This window comes from Bos taurus, chromosome 24, assembly GCF_002263795.3.
Source record: "Bos taurus isolate L1 Dominette 01449 registration number 42190680 breed Hereford chromosome 24, ARS-UCD2.0, whole genome shotgun sequence".
In the NCBI taxonomy this organism is placed as follows: Eukaryota; Metazoa; Chordata; class Mammalia; order Artiodactyla; family Bovidae; genus Bos; species Bos taurus.
In genome coordinates this window covers 10,135,698-10,155,006 of record NC_037351.1, presented here as the reverse complement: position 1 = coordinate 10,155,006, position 19,309 = coordinate 10,135,698, and the positions used below count along the sequence as shown (strand labels likewise).

At 34.1% G+C, this 19,309-nt stretch overlaps 1 protein-coding gene across 1 annotated transcript in view; it reads right to left on the bottom strand.

Moving 5' to 3' along the window:
- Positions 1–19,016, bottom strand: part of CDH19 (cadherin 19, type 2) — a 32,171-nt gene extending 13,155 nt beyond the window's left edge. Inside the window, exon 1 of the mRNA NM_001099181.1 lies at positions 18,884–19,016. The gene's annotated coding sequence lies outside the window, so the exon portion shown is untranslated. The remainder of the gene's footprint in view (positions 1–18,883) is intronic.
- Between the last annotated feature and the right edge of the window lie 293 nt (positions 19,017–19,309).

Sequence of the window (19,309 nt, the reverse complement as noted above, 5' to 3'; positions counted from 1 at the left end):
TTAAGCATATGACGGAAATATTTAAAAGTTAAGTTATCACTATTTCATGCATCTGTATCATAACAAAACAGATAGGAATACAATACCCTGTCATATGAAACAGTAAAAAAATAGAATGAAATGGTGGCAGTAAGCATATTTGAATGATGAACTATTGTGGATTTGTTTGCTATCTTCCATATTCCAAATTTCCTATAGTGGTCATACATTTAAGGGGAAGGGAAAAATTGTTGCAAATAATGGTCCTTTTTTGATTGAAGAGTGTTGGCAGCTGTCAGCGGTGTCAGATGAGAAATACCCAGAGCTGAGTTCAGGCTAATAAGGAAGACTGTTATCAATTAATATGTCTGAAATGGGCCCTAGAGAAATAGCCAATGACATTTCTGACCTACGTCGGCAATCGTGGTTTTATTTTCCAATCAAGTGAATACAGGGATATAAATCTGTATAATATTTCTTTCTTTGTTAAATTTTTATTTTTGATTGGAGGATAACTGCTTTACAGTGTTGTGTTGGTTTCTGCTGTACAACAAAATGTATCAGCTATAAGTATACATATATTTACATCTATCCCCCCTTATATACAGTATATACATACACTGTATATTATATGTATATAATTATTATTATATTTATATAATAATTATATATTATTACAATTATACTATATACAGTATAAAAATACTGTCTATATTATACAGTATATGTATATATACTTATATTATCCCTCCATGCATAATATGTCAATATAGAGAAAAACATGCCATTACTCTGAATCATATTAGCTTGTTTGGATTTAATATCAGTTCCAGTATCTAGACATATGTGTAAATATTAAATAAAACGTATAGTATAGTATTTTTCAAAATATATAATATATTAAAATAAGGTGGCATTGATATTAACACAATATTATCTAATAAAGTTATTAATATTTGAACAACAATATTATTATAAGCATCAATATAATATATCCAAGTAGAATCACATGATTTTAATATAGAAAAGTGTATTTCATATAATATATTATACTCACACATGAAGGGATGTCTACTGAGAAATTTTAAGTGATCTACATAATAGCAAATAGAAGTAGGACTGTATATCTAATTTTAAGGTCATAGAGTCTACATTATACTTTGCATTTTCCTGAATAGAAGAAAGGAAATGCATAGATTTCTGACATTGTGTATGACATCTGTCTTGGGTAGTTCATGTTCTTAAAGCTGAATAAAGTTCTTTAAATTGCATTTTAACTTTTGGACCAGTCTTGAAACTAGACATAATAAAATGTTTTCTATTATCTCCTTTTAGACCATCATTTTCCCTCTTACTCTAAAGATTCTTGAGGTCAGAAAGCAGAGAAAGAATAAGTCAGAATGATGGATTTGGTGGCTGTGTGGGGGAAGATAAAAGTTGGAGCTGGGGAAGTGTGGATCAGATAAATATAGAAACTTAATCCTATTTGTGATCTCTTAAAAATCAAGGGAAACTTGGCAGTATCTTAGAGTGACATTATAAATAAAGGCTTTTAAATGGCTTTCTCAGAACTGCTAATAGGAATATAATAAGAAATGAGTGGATATAGCTTGCAGATATAAGTGAGAAGGAAGACAATTTTTGAACCAAAAATTATAATTAAGCATGTGTTAACTCTTTCTTAAGAGAGTTAGAATGTAAAATACCTTTTTCTTTGTTCTGTTTATGAATTCTCATTAGACTTATATTTTACTCATTTACTGTGGAATTGAGAGTGTATGCTACAGATGAAGCAATGTAGTGGCTGAAACCGCCTAAGCCCTCTTTGACATTATAGCCTTCTCCAACACTACTTGTGCGGTATCCTAAAACGTAGAGTCAATTCATTCCTGGGCTGGCTGTTGTGAACTCTGTTTTGGAGCAGCAGGGAGGGGAGTCCATGGGGTCACAAAGAGTCAGACACAGCTGAACGACTTTCACTCACTTTCGGGGAGGGCTGTGGATTAATGAGCCCCATGTGAAGGCTGTGCATTGATAGGATTGAAAATGCCCATGCAAAATATTCCACAATGGGAAGATACAAATTTCAGTTGATGAAATACACATTGGCAAAATCTCATTTAAAAAAACCTGGTATCCCACCTTTTCTTTCCCTTCCACAAGCTTCCAAAATGGGATTCATTCTTATAACTTTAAGGCTAAATCTTTGTGTAACTCTCTACTGAAGGTTCACTTAAACTCCTTTTGGACTATATTCCTCACTACATGTTGCCAATGCAATTAGTACGTATAAAACTTAATTATGTCTTTACCAGTATTGTAATCCAATTTTAATTTAGCTATTGCAGGTTCACTGGCTATTTCTCATATGTATTTTCTTGTGTGATTGCCGTCAAAAAACTTTATTTTCTGAAATTTTTTTCATATAACATTCTCATGAAAACATGTAATATAAATGAATAAAACAGTGCTCTATTTTTAATACCTAAAAAGATATTCTAATACAGTATTTCAGGAGATAAACTCATATATACTTCTCTATATTTTTCTATCATTGTATAATTTCAAAACACTGGAAAAATCCCAGAATACTTTGTATTTAATTATTTGGAGAAGATATAAAAAATTGCTCTCATAGATGACAAAGAAACAAGTGAATGAAAAATAAGTTTCAAAATTCATGTTGGTGGTGGTTTAGTTGCTAAGTTGTGTCGAACTTTTGTGAGGCCATGGACGGTAGCCTGCCAGGCTCCTCTGTCCATGGGATTCTCCAGGCAAGAACACTGGAGTGGGTTGCCATTCCCTTCTCCAGCAGATCTTCCCAACCCAGGAATCAAACCCAGGTCTCCTGCATTTCAGGCAGATTCTTTACCAACTGAGCTACCAGGGAAGTCTGAAATTCATGTTAACATAATGCTATTCAGCTACTAAATCTTATGCTGTAAAGGCACTTAATGAAATGAAAATATGGTGCAACACTTTGCTAGGTGAAAGAAAGAAATTACATAGAAAATGATTCCATTAATTTGACCATAAATGTAGACAAATTCAGAGAAGAAAGCCTGGAAGACTATGCCCTCAAATGCAAATAGAAATCATCTCTGAATTGAGGAATTATAAATGGAGTAAAAGAATATGCATTTCTATTTTTTAGTATTAATATTTATTTAGTTTATACAGATATACACCTAGTTTTATAATGAATTATGAAGCTATTTTACATAAAGTAAGGTTATGTAGCACCATATTGAAGATCAAGAGTTTACTATTTCCTGAGTGAGGTGATTCTCCCAAATATGTTGAAACGCAATGTTCTAAGTCCGCTCAGTGGGGTTAAGAGCGCCACCTGTGGAGCAAAGATGTCTATGACAAGATCAGCCCCACCACGCACTGCTGTGTGACTGGGCAATACCTGCTCTGCTATTCTCGCCTGGGAAATCCCATGGGCAGAGGAACCTGGGGACCTTCAGTCCATGGGATCACAAAGTCGCACACGACTGAGCGACTAACACTAACTCCATACCTCAGTTTTGTCATATGAAAAATGACAATGAAAATAAGGCATGTCACTTGGGGTTGTTATCTTGATTAAATGAGTCAATGTACACAGAATACTGTCTGATGCACACTATATGTTATGTAAGTATTTTAAGTAATTCTATAAAAATAGCAACCTATACCTGGGTAGTAAATACCTAATGATTTCTTTATTTCTAAACTTTGAAGTAGTCAACTACTATTATTTCTGCAAACTTCATGCACATATAAAAACTTATAAATGACTATTGCAAACATAGTGTAGGATACATTGTCCTAATGTATGTGTTCTACAAGTATTTTCAAAGGATTTGAATATCATTATTTTTTCCAAGAATGCTAAGTGACTATGACAGATAAACATTGTCATGCTTGAAGCAATGTGTGATATTGGATGGGCATATACGGGCTGAAAATGATCCCACTGTGACTCAGAACAATTACGTTTTCAAAGAAGACTAATTATGACTTAAGGGATGAAAAATATGATAATCTATGCACTTATACAGTTTGTTACTGAATCTAATTACAAATTGTCTTTTCTATGACCTCTTCCTGGTTATATAAAGATAATTATTCCATCTGTGAAAACTTATAAAATATAATGTATTCTGAAAGGCTTGTGTAAAGCTGAAACTAAAGCCAGCTCCTCAAAGAGACAAGCAGATGGCAGTTAATACAATGCCTCTGTCTTCAGAAAACCACTGAGGAGGCTTGGCCAAAATAGCATACCAAAAGACATACTTTGCAATGGTCAGGAAGTTCCAAAGCTTAAAAAAATAAACTCTTAAAGTTCTAGTTTCTAAAATGCTACTTAAAAATAAGATAACATATTTCCCTTTATTAATTTAAAGAAGCAAATCTAATGTTTCCTATTAGGATCTAAAGGTGTGAAGCGAGCAAGTTCTATAAAACCTTAGGGCTGGACAGGCAGTAAAATGAGGCTCTGGGGGATGTGAGTGGTAATATTATCACAGAGGAAGTAGTTTGAAATCCTTTTCCTTTTTCTTTTTTAATTTGACAGATCTTTTTATAAAAGAAAAACAAGGAATGCCTCTTAACAACCCCCCTTATTCCATAAGCAACTTTATCATTCCTTATAGGATGGGTGGGGGAAGGTTACTGACTGCGCCTTGAAGTTCATTTTTTCCAAGGTTGTGGAACTGCCTCAATATACCTTTCAGAAGATACTCTGCACTTGTGTGAATCTATTTAAAGCTTCTCTACTTACTTAAATGGGCTTCCCTGGTGGCTCAGTCAGTAAAGAATCTGCCTGCAATGCAGGAGACTGGGCTTCGATCCCTGGGTCAGAAGGTCCCCTGGAGAAGGAAATGACAACCCACACCAGTATTCTTGCCAGGAAAATCCCATGCACAGAGAACTCTGGAGGGTTTCAGTCCATGGGGTCACAAGAGAAACTAAACCACAACCACCACTTACTTAAATGCAGAAGCAAGGATATTAATAATATAAAAGTGTTAAGTTCTTAAACTATTTCAGTTGAAGTATCTTGGGGACTCTATTATTACCTACTGTAGTGTTTCCCAGCTCAATGTCTTCCTTCAGATTTATATTTATTTATTTTAACCATTAGTTAATATGAGGTCAGTTTTCAAGAAATAATTTTAATTCTCTAAGAGTGCTGAAAGGCATCTGCAATTCCAGGACTTTGAAATGTTTGTTCTGTTTCTCCCATCCACCATGACAGTTTGTTGCCCAATTGAAGGCTTCAGTGTATTCCAACAGTCAGGTCAATCACAGTTCCAAGAAATAGATAATATGAATGAGGACCACAATGAATAATATGCAAACAGGATTAACAAAACTTGATGGCTAACTGGAATTCAAAAGAGATTAGGTCAGTTTGGAAATACTGAGGTTGAGATTTCTGCAAAAATTATAGGCAAAGGTTTTGAGTAGCATGAGGTGATTCCAGTCTTAGAGACCATTGTAATTGTCCACAAGGTATCTTCCCTTTCACCCTGTTTCTAAGAAAAGCCTACCTTTAGTTCTGTAGGATTTCCTTAACCATCTCTAACATCTAAATAATTAGTAAGCAGAAATGGCTGTGACTGGCATGTGAAATAAGAGAGCAAAAAAGGAACTAAAATCTTTTGATTGCTATGGTAGACATTATCATATCTTACCAGTATCCCTACCACAATTGCAGAAGCTCTATACAATCAGCAAAAACAAGACCAGGAGCTGACTGTGGCTCAGATCATGAACTCATTGCCAAATTCAGACTGAAATTGAAGAAAGTAGGGAAAACCACTAGATCATGCAGGTATGACCTAAATCAAATCCTTTATGATTATACAGGGGAAGTGAGAAATAGATTTAAGGGCCTAGATCTGATAGACAGAGCACCTGATGAACTATGGACAGAGGTTCGTAACACTGTACAGGAGACAGGGATCAAGACCATCCCTATGGAAAAGAAATTCAAGAAAGCAAGGTCTGAGGAGGCCTTACAAATAGCTGTGAAAAGAAGAGAAGTGAAAAGCAAAGGAGAAAAGGAAAGATATAAGCATCTGAATGCAGAGTTCCAAAGAATAGCAAGGAGAGATAAGAAAACCTTCCTCAAGATCAATGCAAAGAAACAGAGGAAAACAACAGAATGGGAAAGACTAGGGATCTCTTCAAGAAAATCAGAGATACAAGGGAACATTTCATGCACAGATGGGCTCGATAAAGGACAGAAATGATATGGACCTAACAGAAGTAGAATATTGAGAAGAGGTAGCAAGAATACACAGAAAAAATGTACAAAAAAGATCTTCACAACTCAGATAATCACGATGGTGTGATCACTGACCTAGAGCCAGACATCCTGGAATGTGAAGTCAAGTGGGCCTTTGAAAGCATCACTACGAATAAAGCTAGTGGAGCTGATGTTATTCCAGTTGAGCTATCCTGAAAGATGATGCTGTGAAAATGCTGCACTCAATATGCCAGCAAATTTGGAAAACTCAGCAGTGGCCACAGGACTGGAAAAGGTCAGTTTTCATTCCAATCCCAAAGAAAGGCAATGCCAAAGAATGCCCAAACTACCGCACAATTGCACTCATCTCACACACTAGTAAAGTAATGCTCAAAATTCTCCAAGTCAGGCTTCAGCAATACATGAACCGTAAACTTCCAGATGTTCAAGCTAGTTTTAGAAAAGGCAGAGGAACCAGAAATCAGATTGCCAACATCCACTGGATCATGGAAAAAGCAAGAGAGTTCCAGAAAAACATCTATTTCTGCTTTATTGGTAAGACAAAGCCTTTGACTGTGTGGATCACAATAAACTGTGGAAAATTCTGAAAGAGATAGGAATACTAGACCACCTGACCTGCCTCTTGAGAAACCTATATGCAGGTCAGGAAGCAACAGTTAGAACTGGACATGGAACAACAAACTGGTTCCAAATAGGAAAAGGAGTACGTCAAGGCTGTATATTGTCACACTTCTTATTTAACTTATATGTAGAGTACATCATGAAAAACGCTGAGCTGGAAGAAGCACAAGCTGGAATCAAGATTGCCAGGAGAAATATCAATAACCTCAGATATGCAGATGACACCACCCTTATGGCAGAAAGTGAAGAACTAAAAAGCCTCTTGATGAAAGTGAAAGAGGAGAGTGAAAAAGTTGGCTTAAAGCTCAACATTCAGAAAATGAAGATCATGGCATGTGTTCCCATCACTTTATGGGAAGTAGATGGGGAAACAGTGGAAACAGTGTCAGACTTTATTTTTTTGGACTCCAGAATCACTTCAGATGGTGATTGCAACCATGAAATTAAAAGACGTTTGCTCCTTGGAAGGAAAGTTATGACCAACCTAGATAGCATATTCAAAAGCAGAGACATTACTTTGCCAACAAAGGTCTGTCTAAGTCAAGGCTATTGTTTTTCCAGTGGCCATGTATGGATATGAGAGTTAGACTGTGAAGAAAGCTGAGTGCCGAAGAATTGATGCTTTTGAACTATGGTGTTGGAGAAGACTCTTGAGAGTCCCCTGGACTACAACGAGATCCAACCAGTCCATCCTAAAGGAGACCAGTCCTGGGTGTTCTTTGGAAGGACTGATGCTGAGGCTGAAACTCCAATACTTTGGCCACCTCACGCAAAGAGTTGACTCATTGGAAAAGACCCTGATGCTGGGAGGGATTGGGGGCAGGAGGAGAAGGGGACCACAGAAGATGAGATGGCTGGATGGGATCACCAACTCGATGGACATGAGTTTGAGTGAACTCTGGGAGTTGGTGATGGACAGGGAGGCCTGGCGTGCTGCGATTCATGGGGTCACAAAGAGTCGGACATGACTGAGTGACTGAACTGAACTGAACTGATGCATTTTATTTTGTTAATGAAATATAAGTAGAAACCATACATCTGTGTTTCAGAACAGAAGCAGTAAAAGACATTTGAATAGTTCTCTTGTCTTTATCTTTCCTTTCTTGGGCAACCAGATGCTGTAGTATGAGAGGATGGAGTTTCAGTCAAGCTTGAGACAATGAGTGACTGTACCGCCCACTGACTCAAGCATCTGTGGTATGAGATTGCTGAGAACTTGGTTACCTAGCTTAGCACCCCAATAAAATCACCAACTAGATTCTTAACACCATAGGAGGTACTCCCTGTATTTTCCAGTTAATATTCCTTTAATTCAATACTAATTATTAACTCCCATTTAAAAAGAGAAGAAAGATGAAAGTGAGCTTATAGAAAGTAATGAGAGAAAGGAGGTCACAGAGGCCAGCCATAGATAATAGCTGGAATAAAGACTTGTCAGAGTAACAGAAGAGATAAAAATGCCTAACCTAAAAGGATACAAGAAGTTGAATAGGGTCAGAGATGGAGAGAAATATGATGTGCCCAGGGACAAGTGTATTTGCATATTAATTTCAAAAACATTATTTCAAATAGCTGCCCAAGTTAAGTAATTTCCAAGATATTAAGCGTAGTCAAACAGGCCACAAATCTCCATAGCCTGTATAATTCAGTTAACTTCTTCTGCATTATATCAAATCTTCGTTTCTCTAGTTCAGTTCAGTCCTCATTTTTCTGGGATATTTTCTCCACAATATTAGGTCCTGAATTAATTCCTCTGCCATTTCTTCAGTATTTTTAAAGCATATGCTTAAAATATTTTATACTGAGTATGTTTTTATTTGGGATTTCCTCATCTATCTGGTGCATTCTGATTTGGGTAAAACTCTCAAGCATTTAATACCAGGATATTCTACATGTATGGCTGCAATCTATAAAATACTAAAATCAGCTTGGGGTATTCCATTAAAAACAAAAACTTAAAAGGAAACTTCATTTCATCAAAGTTATAATGAATGACTTTTAAACTTAAGGTTAGCTAGGATAATGAATTTCCTGGAATATAACAGATTTTAGTCTTCCCCCCTCCCTCTCCCCCCTCCAGGGGGTATATAATATATATCCTTACTTTCTGAGATAATTTAATTAAGGTATTAATTTTTCTGTTTGGAGCTATATTTGATATAGATATATAGATAGATAGACTGATGTTCCCTCTGGTACCATTTCTATGATCTGAGGTGGCAAGCAGAAAATATTTCTTTGTTGGCTGTTTATATTCTATGATATTAATTAACATTTAAAACAGGAAAAATAGACATAAAATTTTACTGTAAATAATTAAATATTTTACTATTGATTTTACTTTATGTATGATTACAAAGATGAAAGGTAGTTGAGAGCAGCATATACAAAAAGAAATATATAACTAAAGATAAATCTACATTCATACATTCATAAAATAGTGGTGGGTCTAAAATTTTCAAAAAGAAAGTGCACCTATCCATGAACTATTCCCAATTATACGTTGTATATCAAATCCCAAGTCTCAAACACACACAAAAATTTGTTACACACACACAAAACACACACAAACACTCAAACACATTAAAGCAATATGTGTATAATATATTATTTATAATACATATTATATTCTCATGTAATTAAAATGTGTATACATAATTATACTACATATCTATACATACACACATGTAAACATATTAAAAACAATTGGAATTCCATCTAAAATTCAGCAATTACTTATTAGTCTACTTTGATAAGTATTTTTTTCTTTGAGCAAAATGAGTGTTATAAAACTTTTGAAGTATTAACTTTTTGTATTTTAATGTTAATATTTACATAATGAAATATTATGAATCTTCCTCCTTTTCCACCAAAAAGATAACTATTATCTTGAATATAAAGAGATTTTTTTTTCTATAGATAAAAAAATCTACTCTATGGATGTTTATAAATAACATATATTCAGCATTTAAAAATCTGCTTGAATGAGATATCATGTAAAGCCTTTCTCAAATTGAATATTTAATCTATGAGTTAGACTCATCTGTATTGGTATATATAGACCCAGTGCATTCATTGCCACTGATTAGGATTATACTGACATATGAAGAAATCTCAATTATATACTCATTGCCTATTGAGGGAGCTTTGAGTTGTTTTCTCTTTATTTATTTACCATCAATGTTTAATGAAAAGCTTTGTACCCATAAATTAAAGAGTTGGGAATTCCACAATCATAGAATCATGCAAATGAGGCATTTTTCACCTAAAACATTGTTTTGTGTGATTATACAACATTATTGGTTAATTGTTTTCATTACATAAATACCACCTGTCGATTTGAACTTATATATCTCTACAAAGACAAGATAAAGTAAAAAATATTTTCTTTCTTATCAACAATATATTCTAGTCTCTCAAGAATTTATTGCAACATTTATTATTTAGTCCTCAATTTCCATTGTAAATATATTATTTTGTCTTCCACTTATTGGAAATCTTTTTAGCCACTTCTTACTATAGTAAATAAAGACATAGTTGTACTCTGACAATTTTTGCTGATGTTGTATTAGTAGCTACATAAAGCCTAGTCAAATATATCAAACAAATGTTCCTTTCTTCAATTATCAATTTTTTCAGTACATCTTCTTTATAACTATAATATCTATAAATTTATTCTACCATCAAAAGCAATACTTAGTAAGCACCACTGCCAAATGGTGTGGAAAATATGATTTTGTTATTGAAAAAGGCATAATATAAACATGAATTTTTTAAAGACCCAAATCTTAGTGAATGAAAAGAAAGTTTAAAGTCATAGACTCTGCTATTTTGCTTGTGTGTGTGTCTATGTGTGTATGTGTATCTGTGTGTGTAGGATCAAAGCAAAATTTTAAAATTCATAAAATAGTTTCATAGAACCATATAGTATTGGACGCAGATGAACTGGGTGAAATATTAAAAGCATTTAAGCAAAAATACTTTTTTGAAAATGGTAGTAATGGTTTTTACACTAAACTGTGAACTTATGTGACAATTCTTTTATTTTATGTTGGACCTGATTACATGTTCTCTAGTTGAAAATTTTTTACTATGCATGAAGAGAATCCCTTAATCTTTTTGTGTGTAAACAGTAACTTGCTTGGTTCGTTCCCTCTAGCTGCAGGAAATGATTTACACACTTACTTTACATTAGTTTGAAATGAAAACTGGGATAAAATGTGGATTTTCCACTCCACAGTTTCTGATTCAGTGAGGTATTTTTAACAGTCTCTAAAGGTGATTCTAAGGCAAATAGACTGAGAACACTACCACCACCATCATCATCTTCATCATTATTATCATCATGTTATCTAACTAATATTGAATGCTTAATCCATGCTTATGACTATACAAATACTATGCCATTTTTAAATGACTTGTCTTACAACATTTCTACGGTATGCATTCTATGTGCTATGTTATGAATGCAGAAAATGTGCACATGTAGGTTAGCAATTTTGCTTAGCCTTGTGGGGTGGGGTTGGAGTTAAACTCAGGGCACTTGCTTCCTTCTGAGTGGGTACCTTTAACCAATGTGCCTGAAGGATTTTGGAATATGGATAATATATTGGAAAAGAAATATGTGTGTAGATATGGGCCAGGGTTTATTTTTAGAGCAGTGGTTTCCCAACTTTCATGTTTTACACTCTTAGCAGGAAAAGAAAAACGCTTCAGGTGGACTCCAGCATTTGCTGCGCATGTGTATACGAATCATTTACTTCTACAACTTCTATGACTATACAGATATTTCACAAGACACACGGAAAAATGAAATGCAAAAGGAGATAAAGCATCAACAAAAATAGAAATTCTTATATTTTCCCACAGCTCGATTGATGGTCTTGTGTATGCCCTGTGTTATCTAAGCACCTGTCTGGAGACCGTTCTTAGGATAGAGGTGCACTATGTGGTCAGATGGATGTTCCAGGAAGACATTTCCCACCTTATCCTGCTTCCTCTGTCTTCAAGAGAACAATTTGCTCTAGTTCTCAGCTTGACTTTACTGTATGGCTCTGATCATGTAGCAGTAACCTTCTGGTTGACAAATTATATCTAGAATGGATGGTTATTATGAATAGTAATGACTGAGAATGTGTAATAGTAGACAAAGGTATGACATGAAGTAAATAAATCAACTGTGTAATTTTCAACTGGTTCTTTTTCTTAATTATATTATTTATTTAAATTCTCATTTAGTAACATTAAATTATTGCTATTAAGAAGAATCTAAATAAAATGTAAAGACTTGTACATCTATAGATAATAGTTGCATGGTACTAACTAAGGTATGGCTTCCCAACCAGCTCTAGTGGTAAAGAACCTGCCTGCCAATGCAGGAGATGTAAGAGACACTGGTTGGATCCCTGGGTCAGGAAGATTCCCTGGAGAAGGGAATGGCAACCCACTCGTTTTCTAACCTAGAGAATCCCATGGAGAGAGGAGCCTGGCGGGCTACAGTCCCTGGGGTCGCAAAGAGTAGGCCACGACTGAAGCAACTCAGCATGCATGCATAACTAACTAAGGTACTTAAACACTCTCAGATTGAGTTTCTCCAACTGCAAAATGAGATAACATACCTGACTTCTGTATATGTTGTGATAAGTCAGGTAAAAAGAATTGGGACTGCACCAGGAGCATGCCAAATGCAAAACAAAGGTAGTTAGTATTAGGCCATAAAACAAGCCATTAAACGTTTATAATCCCAGATTTCTTCAGAACCCTCTAATTAATCCATCCTTAGAGTGTATAAGAGAATCAGTAGTAAATCCCCATTACCACAGGAATAAAAAATCAAAGCAGTTAACTGTCAATATGAATGCTGCTTAAATCGTAGAGAAAAGAACTCCTTCCAAGACAGGACAAGAATAATAGGAAGTATTTGCTGCAGGCTGCATACAAATAACAGAGGAGTTTGGAAGGCTGCAGTCCAAATGGTCACAAAGAGTCAGACGCAACTGAGTGACTAAGCACACACAGCAAGCTAATGTACACAGTTTCTATTATGTGAAAAATCAGGTTTTGGAGTAGAAACTTACTGTCCATAGGATTTGCCAGGCAAAAATACTGGAGTGAGTTGTCATGTCTTTCTCTAGGGGATTTTTCTGACCCAGGGATCGAACTGCACTTCTTACATTGGCAGGAGGATTTTTACCACCAAGCCACCAGGGAAGCCCGGAATGATATTTGGGGAGGTCTAAATCAATCACCTTAGTCATTGCCAGAAAAAAAAAAAACATCTAATGAAGTTGAATCTAGTGACTAGTTTTTAAAAGGTGGGGGGAGGGGGGGTGAAAGGATAAATATGAGAAGATCTCTTAGGTACTAGAATAATGATGCATAGATATAGAAAATTGGATAGAAAAGATCAGGAAATTAGAACACGAATTCAAAAGGCACAACATCCAAAAGTAAATATTGAAGCAAATGGAGGGGAAATATTACAGAATAAATGTCCATTCACTGTCTTCACGTTCTCTCATTCAGTCTACAGAAAAGTGCAATTTAGCTTTCCCCCACCCTAATAGTGCAATGCAACCAATCTATCAAGATCAAAAGGAAAATTTCCATTATATTTTAACAAAATCTAAAAACCACTTTTATTTATTACTGTAAGATTAGCTTCACAGTGGTATAACATATTGTTGCCTTCACAATAACCACATTCCTTTTAAAAATGCTCCCTTTTTTGGTTTGCAAATCTCCGTACACATTTGCGTTTCTCTTTTGCCTGTAGAATCTCCATCTCATTTTCTTGCCCTAAATTCTGAAGGTCCATTCTTAAAAAAATTTTTGCTCATTCAGTACATGTTTATCTCTTGGTTTTCCAACTTCAGTTAATATTTATATACTGAAGCATCACAAAGCAATCTCCTGAATAGTCTATACATATCTATTTCCTGATCTACAAACCTATTTTCCAAGAGGCACCTCGATAATCATCTTTTATTCTTCATTCTCTATCATTGCGTGCATGTGTGCTCAGTCACTTCAGTTGTGTCTGACTCTTGGCCCTGGGGACAGTAGCCCACCAGGCTCCTCTGTCCATGAGATTTTTCTGGCAAGAATACTGGAGTGGGCCCTCTACATCATGATTATGTTGTTTCTTTCACCAAATAAAACCAGCCTCCACTCAGAAACTCTCAGTTGAATAAAAATTCCCTGTTTAATGTTTTCCTCCTTTACCTCTCATGCATATTCAAGCTTCATCTATGGTCAATTCTACCTCATAAATCTTTCAAAGATACGCACTAATCTCCTATGACCTCTAAATTCCTAATCCATAGCTTCTTGTTATTAGTTGTTATTCATACCAGCAAAATAACTTGGAATGATATTTTGAAATTAGAAAATATCTTCCAAGAATGTTAAGAATTTCAGACTGTTTAATCTACTAAACTCAGGTCCAAAACTCTGTCCTACAGAAATAAACTGGCATTTAGAAATGCAATGCATTATTGTGATGCATTGTTATTGTGTAAAAAATTTGGAAATCTTTTTTATTTTACTTTTTAACTTTACAATATTGTTTTGGTTTTGCCATATATCAACATGAATCCGCCACAGGTATACACGTGTTCCCCATCCTGAACCCTCCTTCCTCCTCCCTCCCCATACCATCCCTCTGGGTCATCCCAGTGCACCAGCCCCAAGCATCCAGTATCGTGCATCGAACCTGGACTGGCGACTCGTTTCATATATGATATTATACATGTTTCAGTGCCATTCTCCCAAATCATCTCACCCTCTCCCTCTCCCACAGAGTCCAAAAGACTGTTCTAATTGTTGAAGCTAGTTGAGCAATTTTTGACATATACAACCAGTCAATGTTTAAAGAGGTTTTGGACAGAGAAGGGGACAACAGAGGATGAGATGGTTGGGGCATCACTGACTCGATGGACGTGAGTCTCAGTGAACTCCAGGAGTTGGTGATGGACAGGGAGGCCTGGCATGCTGCGATTCATGGGGTTGCAAAGAGTCGGACACGACTTAGTGACTGAACTGAACTGATGACAATGATAGTTACATAGTTTCTTTCTTGGTAGAGAAACTATATGCTATCCAGAAAGTAGAGTTTGATAGTGAGTTATATTTAATAAGAAAAATCAGTATTACAAATGAACATGAAAAATAGATATCTTCTTTAACTCACCACCAGAGGAGTCTATAACAAGTGCTAATGTGTACCTGAAGTGTCCAGATTTGACTTCTTTGCATTAATTAAAAACAAAAACCAAAGGCTGGTGCCTCGTGATGAATAGCTCAAGAATTTTATAAGTGTTTCTCAAGAATTAGAAAAGAGTGAATTGAAGAGTGGCTAAAGGTCGAGATGAGTTCCAATGGTAGATGTGTCTCTCGAAGGAGTTGCAAATGATGGGAAAGCAGATACATGTCTCTACCCATTTGGAATTAATAAACAATTTTTAACATAGAAATTACAGTGTTTGAGAGCTCATTTGTAGGGCAATTAAATGAGTGATATGTAAAGATGCTTCAAAAATACAATAAAAAATAACAGATAACACAAATGAACTTATCTATGAAACAGAAGCAGACTCAGAGACATGAGAGAGGAAACTTGTGACTGCCAGGGGAGGATGGTGAGGGAAGGATGATTGGGGGTTTGTAGCAGATGTGAACTATCATGCAGAGAATGTGTGAACAACAAAGTCCTCCTGTATAATATAGGAAACTGTATTCAATATCCTGTGATAAATCATAAAGGGAAATAATATGAAAAAGAGGGCTTCCCTGGTGGCTCAGACAGTAAAGAATTCACCTGCAATACAGAATGGGTCAGGAAGATCTCCTGGAGAAGGGAATGTGCGTGAATCACTTTTTGTACAATAGAAATTAACACAACATTGTAAATCAATTAACTTCAAAACAAACAAACAAACAAAAAAAGAGGTAATGAGAATTCTCTAGGGGCCCAGTGGTTAGGACTGTGCTTTCACTGCTCAGAGCCTGGGTTCAGCAAACTTAACATTCCACGAGCCTCGTGGCCAAAACCAAAACAAAACAAAAAAAAACAAATCTCTTAAAAAGGAGGTCATTGATGCTCCACTAGAGATTTTTAAGAATAAAATAGATGGCAAACTCTTGAAAACAATTCAGCTATAATTCAACTTAAAGGCAGAAAAACGATGGCATTTTCCTTTCCCATGATTTATGTACAATTTCCTCATTTCCACAGGAATGACATTTCTAAGTTTTGCACTTAGAGAAAATTACCTAGGTTATTTTTAGCTGTAACTGATGTGCCAAAAGTACTCCCACTTTAATATACTATCCTGCTAATTTACGAAATTCATTTATCATCTAAGTTCTTAGAAGGAAGGAGCAGAAAAAAATGTAAATGTACTGATCTTGTATGTTGATAAGTCACTGTTCTATGATAACATTTCAAACTTGATTTCAGATGCCAAAGCAGAGTCTCTGAAAAATTATATGCTTTCCTTTAACTGTAAGACATTTTTTGATGATCCTGAATGTCTTTTACTGAGTACTAATTAATGAGACAAACTTCTGACAAAAATATTTCTACTTTACTAATTCTAGAGCCACTTTTTTTTTTTTTAATGTGAAACAAGAATTGTCTGACTGGATCACTTCTGAATATTCATGCGTTATTTCAAAAGGGCATGCATTGTCTCAAAAAGAAACTGGTTTTCTAGAAGTTGTGAAAAGGTAGATTTTTAGAGCATTTGAGCTGAATTCTCTTAACTGAGTGGTGGCAGCAAAACTCTAACACTGTGAGCCTTTAAAAGAAAGGTCAAACATCTTTCTGGTCAGTATGGCAAAAGTAACTCATTCATTTCTCAAATTATGAGTTGTTACCAGCACTGTGAGAAAGAAAGGATTCATATGGGTTATGAAGTTCTGTATTTGTGTTTTATCCTTAATCTGTTACACCAAAACAAAGATACAGGTATTAGATGATGATAGTTTTTAAGGAAAGTCATCATGACAACAAAATATAAAAGTTCCAATTCCTCATGTTCATCAGCATAGTCCTCAAATATTATGGTCAGTATCAATGAATCCTAATCTAAAGAAAGGGATATGAAAATCAATATCTTCTTTTAAACTGTGTAATGCATTTATTCTTATTGCATTACTACTTAATAACTTGTCAAATACTATACTATAACACTTTACATATAAAATAATGCTAAGAGCATGACTGGCAAAAAGTTCATAATTAGTTATTGATTATTATTTATCAAATTACATGTAGTATATTATGATAAACTTCTAAGCAATAGATTTCTTATGAATGCATGGGAAGAATTTGTACACGTCAGTTTAAAGCAACTTCAATTTATGATAATTTAATTGAATAATTTTTAAAAATTTTCTGGAGATAAGTACCTTAAAAATATTTCAAAAGAGAGAACAAAATAAAACAAAATGCATAAGTAGATAATCTATGCTTTAAGATTTCTAAAAATTGTGTGAAAGTGTATGTGTTTAACCAAAAAAGGAAACAAATAAAAAACATGCTAAATTGAAACTGTAAAAATTTTATATAATTTACCTAATGATCTGATTCATTTCAGTCATTGGTAAAAGTGTTGCTAAAGAAAACACATATAAAGAAGATGAGAGCAAATGATTTCTAGATTTCATAAACTCATTATTTAAAAATTTAAGCAATTCTAGACCTATCAATTTGTATGTTTATTCTTATTGGTAATATTTTTAAATATTTTGTTAAAAATATTTGGTAAACAAAAATATTCAGATTATATTTAAATCTAAATATTTTCAAATTTAAAATTATAAATATTTGTTTGCATATTAGTGATATTTAGACATTTAAAGTACTTTGAATTTGAAATAAATAATATATGAAAGTATACTATTTTATTACCTTATTTGATATTGCAAATAGATCTAATATATAGATATATCTTAATTATAATTATAAATTAGCAAATATTTTATGCAAATAAAGTCTTCTCTCAAGATATAGTAATTAAAAAAATAAACTGATTGATAGAACTGAAATATATAAATTTACATAATCTGAGAAAAACTTTGACATTCTACTTATACATTTTGTTAACTTTTTAATATGTTATTTCATATGCTAGTTATAGATTTACTAAATGCTTTGGCAAATTTACATTGAAATATTTTATTAAAATTAATAACCCAATTAAAATTGCTTGCAACAAATCAGAATTGAGACAATAATAAATCCCTTTCACAATTTGCATTTTCTTAATTTTTAGTTTTGTGTATTTCATATTTGATGAATTAACCTTCATGTAATGGATATAATAGATTGAAAGCTAATATGTGTACATGTTTGAATATGTATGTATTTATATTCATAATGTGCTCAATAATTTGCTTTTATTATTATTATTTTTGTAACATTCTTAATTACTTAAGCCTTTTCACTTTAAGAATTTTTGAAAGTCAATGAAAAATTTGATAACCATAAAACCCTGACAAAAATAAAGAAAAGAAAATAAGTATATGTCAACTTTAATAAGAAATTATTCTCCAAAGAAACATATAATTTTATTCAAATATGTGGAAATCTCCACAATGAATATAATTTACTAAGAAATAAATAATTTATTATTTAAAATATTTATTCTATAAATAAATATTTCCACATATCTTTAAGGTTTATAACTTTAAACCTTGACATGGCATCTGATAGTAGAGTGGTAAATATTTTAAAAAAAATTAAGAAACAAAATCCTGGAGAATGATGCTACGTTCCTCCCAAGAAACTTGTTTTAAATTTTCTAGATATAAAGAACTTTTATTTTCCTGAATCTGAATTGCAGAGATGCTAAACTGATCTTTGTTTTAGAGAATGTTCAATGTACACGCCAAGTTTGGAGATTTTTAGAAATTTTTTCCTTATGAAGTGGAAATTAGTTTTTCAATTACTTTTTCACTCTATTTTCTTTGAGTTAGCTTATATAATTAATACTTGCCTGCTGATTGCATTCTTACCTGTATATCTTCAATAAGGTCTGAAGAGCCTGAAATTCAAAATTCACGTGAAACACAGGAAGAATAGCAGGAGAGTTTGCCCCGATTTTGCTTCGCAGGCTTCTCCTGGAACCTTACATGTGCCACATTGCTCCGAGTTACAGACAACTTGTGCTTGTAGTACCAAGACCCTCAGTATGTCACTGCTCACTGAATGCTATTTTGGGTTCTCTGAGTAGAGCCATGAACACTGAGCCTTTGTGCAAAATATCATAAGGGCACTCTGATGTCCGTTCATAGTCTGGGATTAAAATGCAGACAGCTCCAGCAAATAGTTATGAGCTGATTTTTTCCCCCCCTCTTTTTCCTAACAACAAACAAAAAATAAAGTGCTTATGGCTTGAGGTGATAAGGAGGGAATTCAACTTATGTAAGAGAATTCTGCAA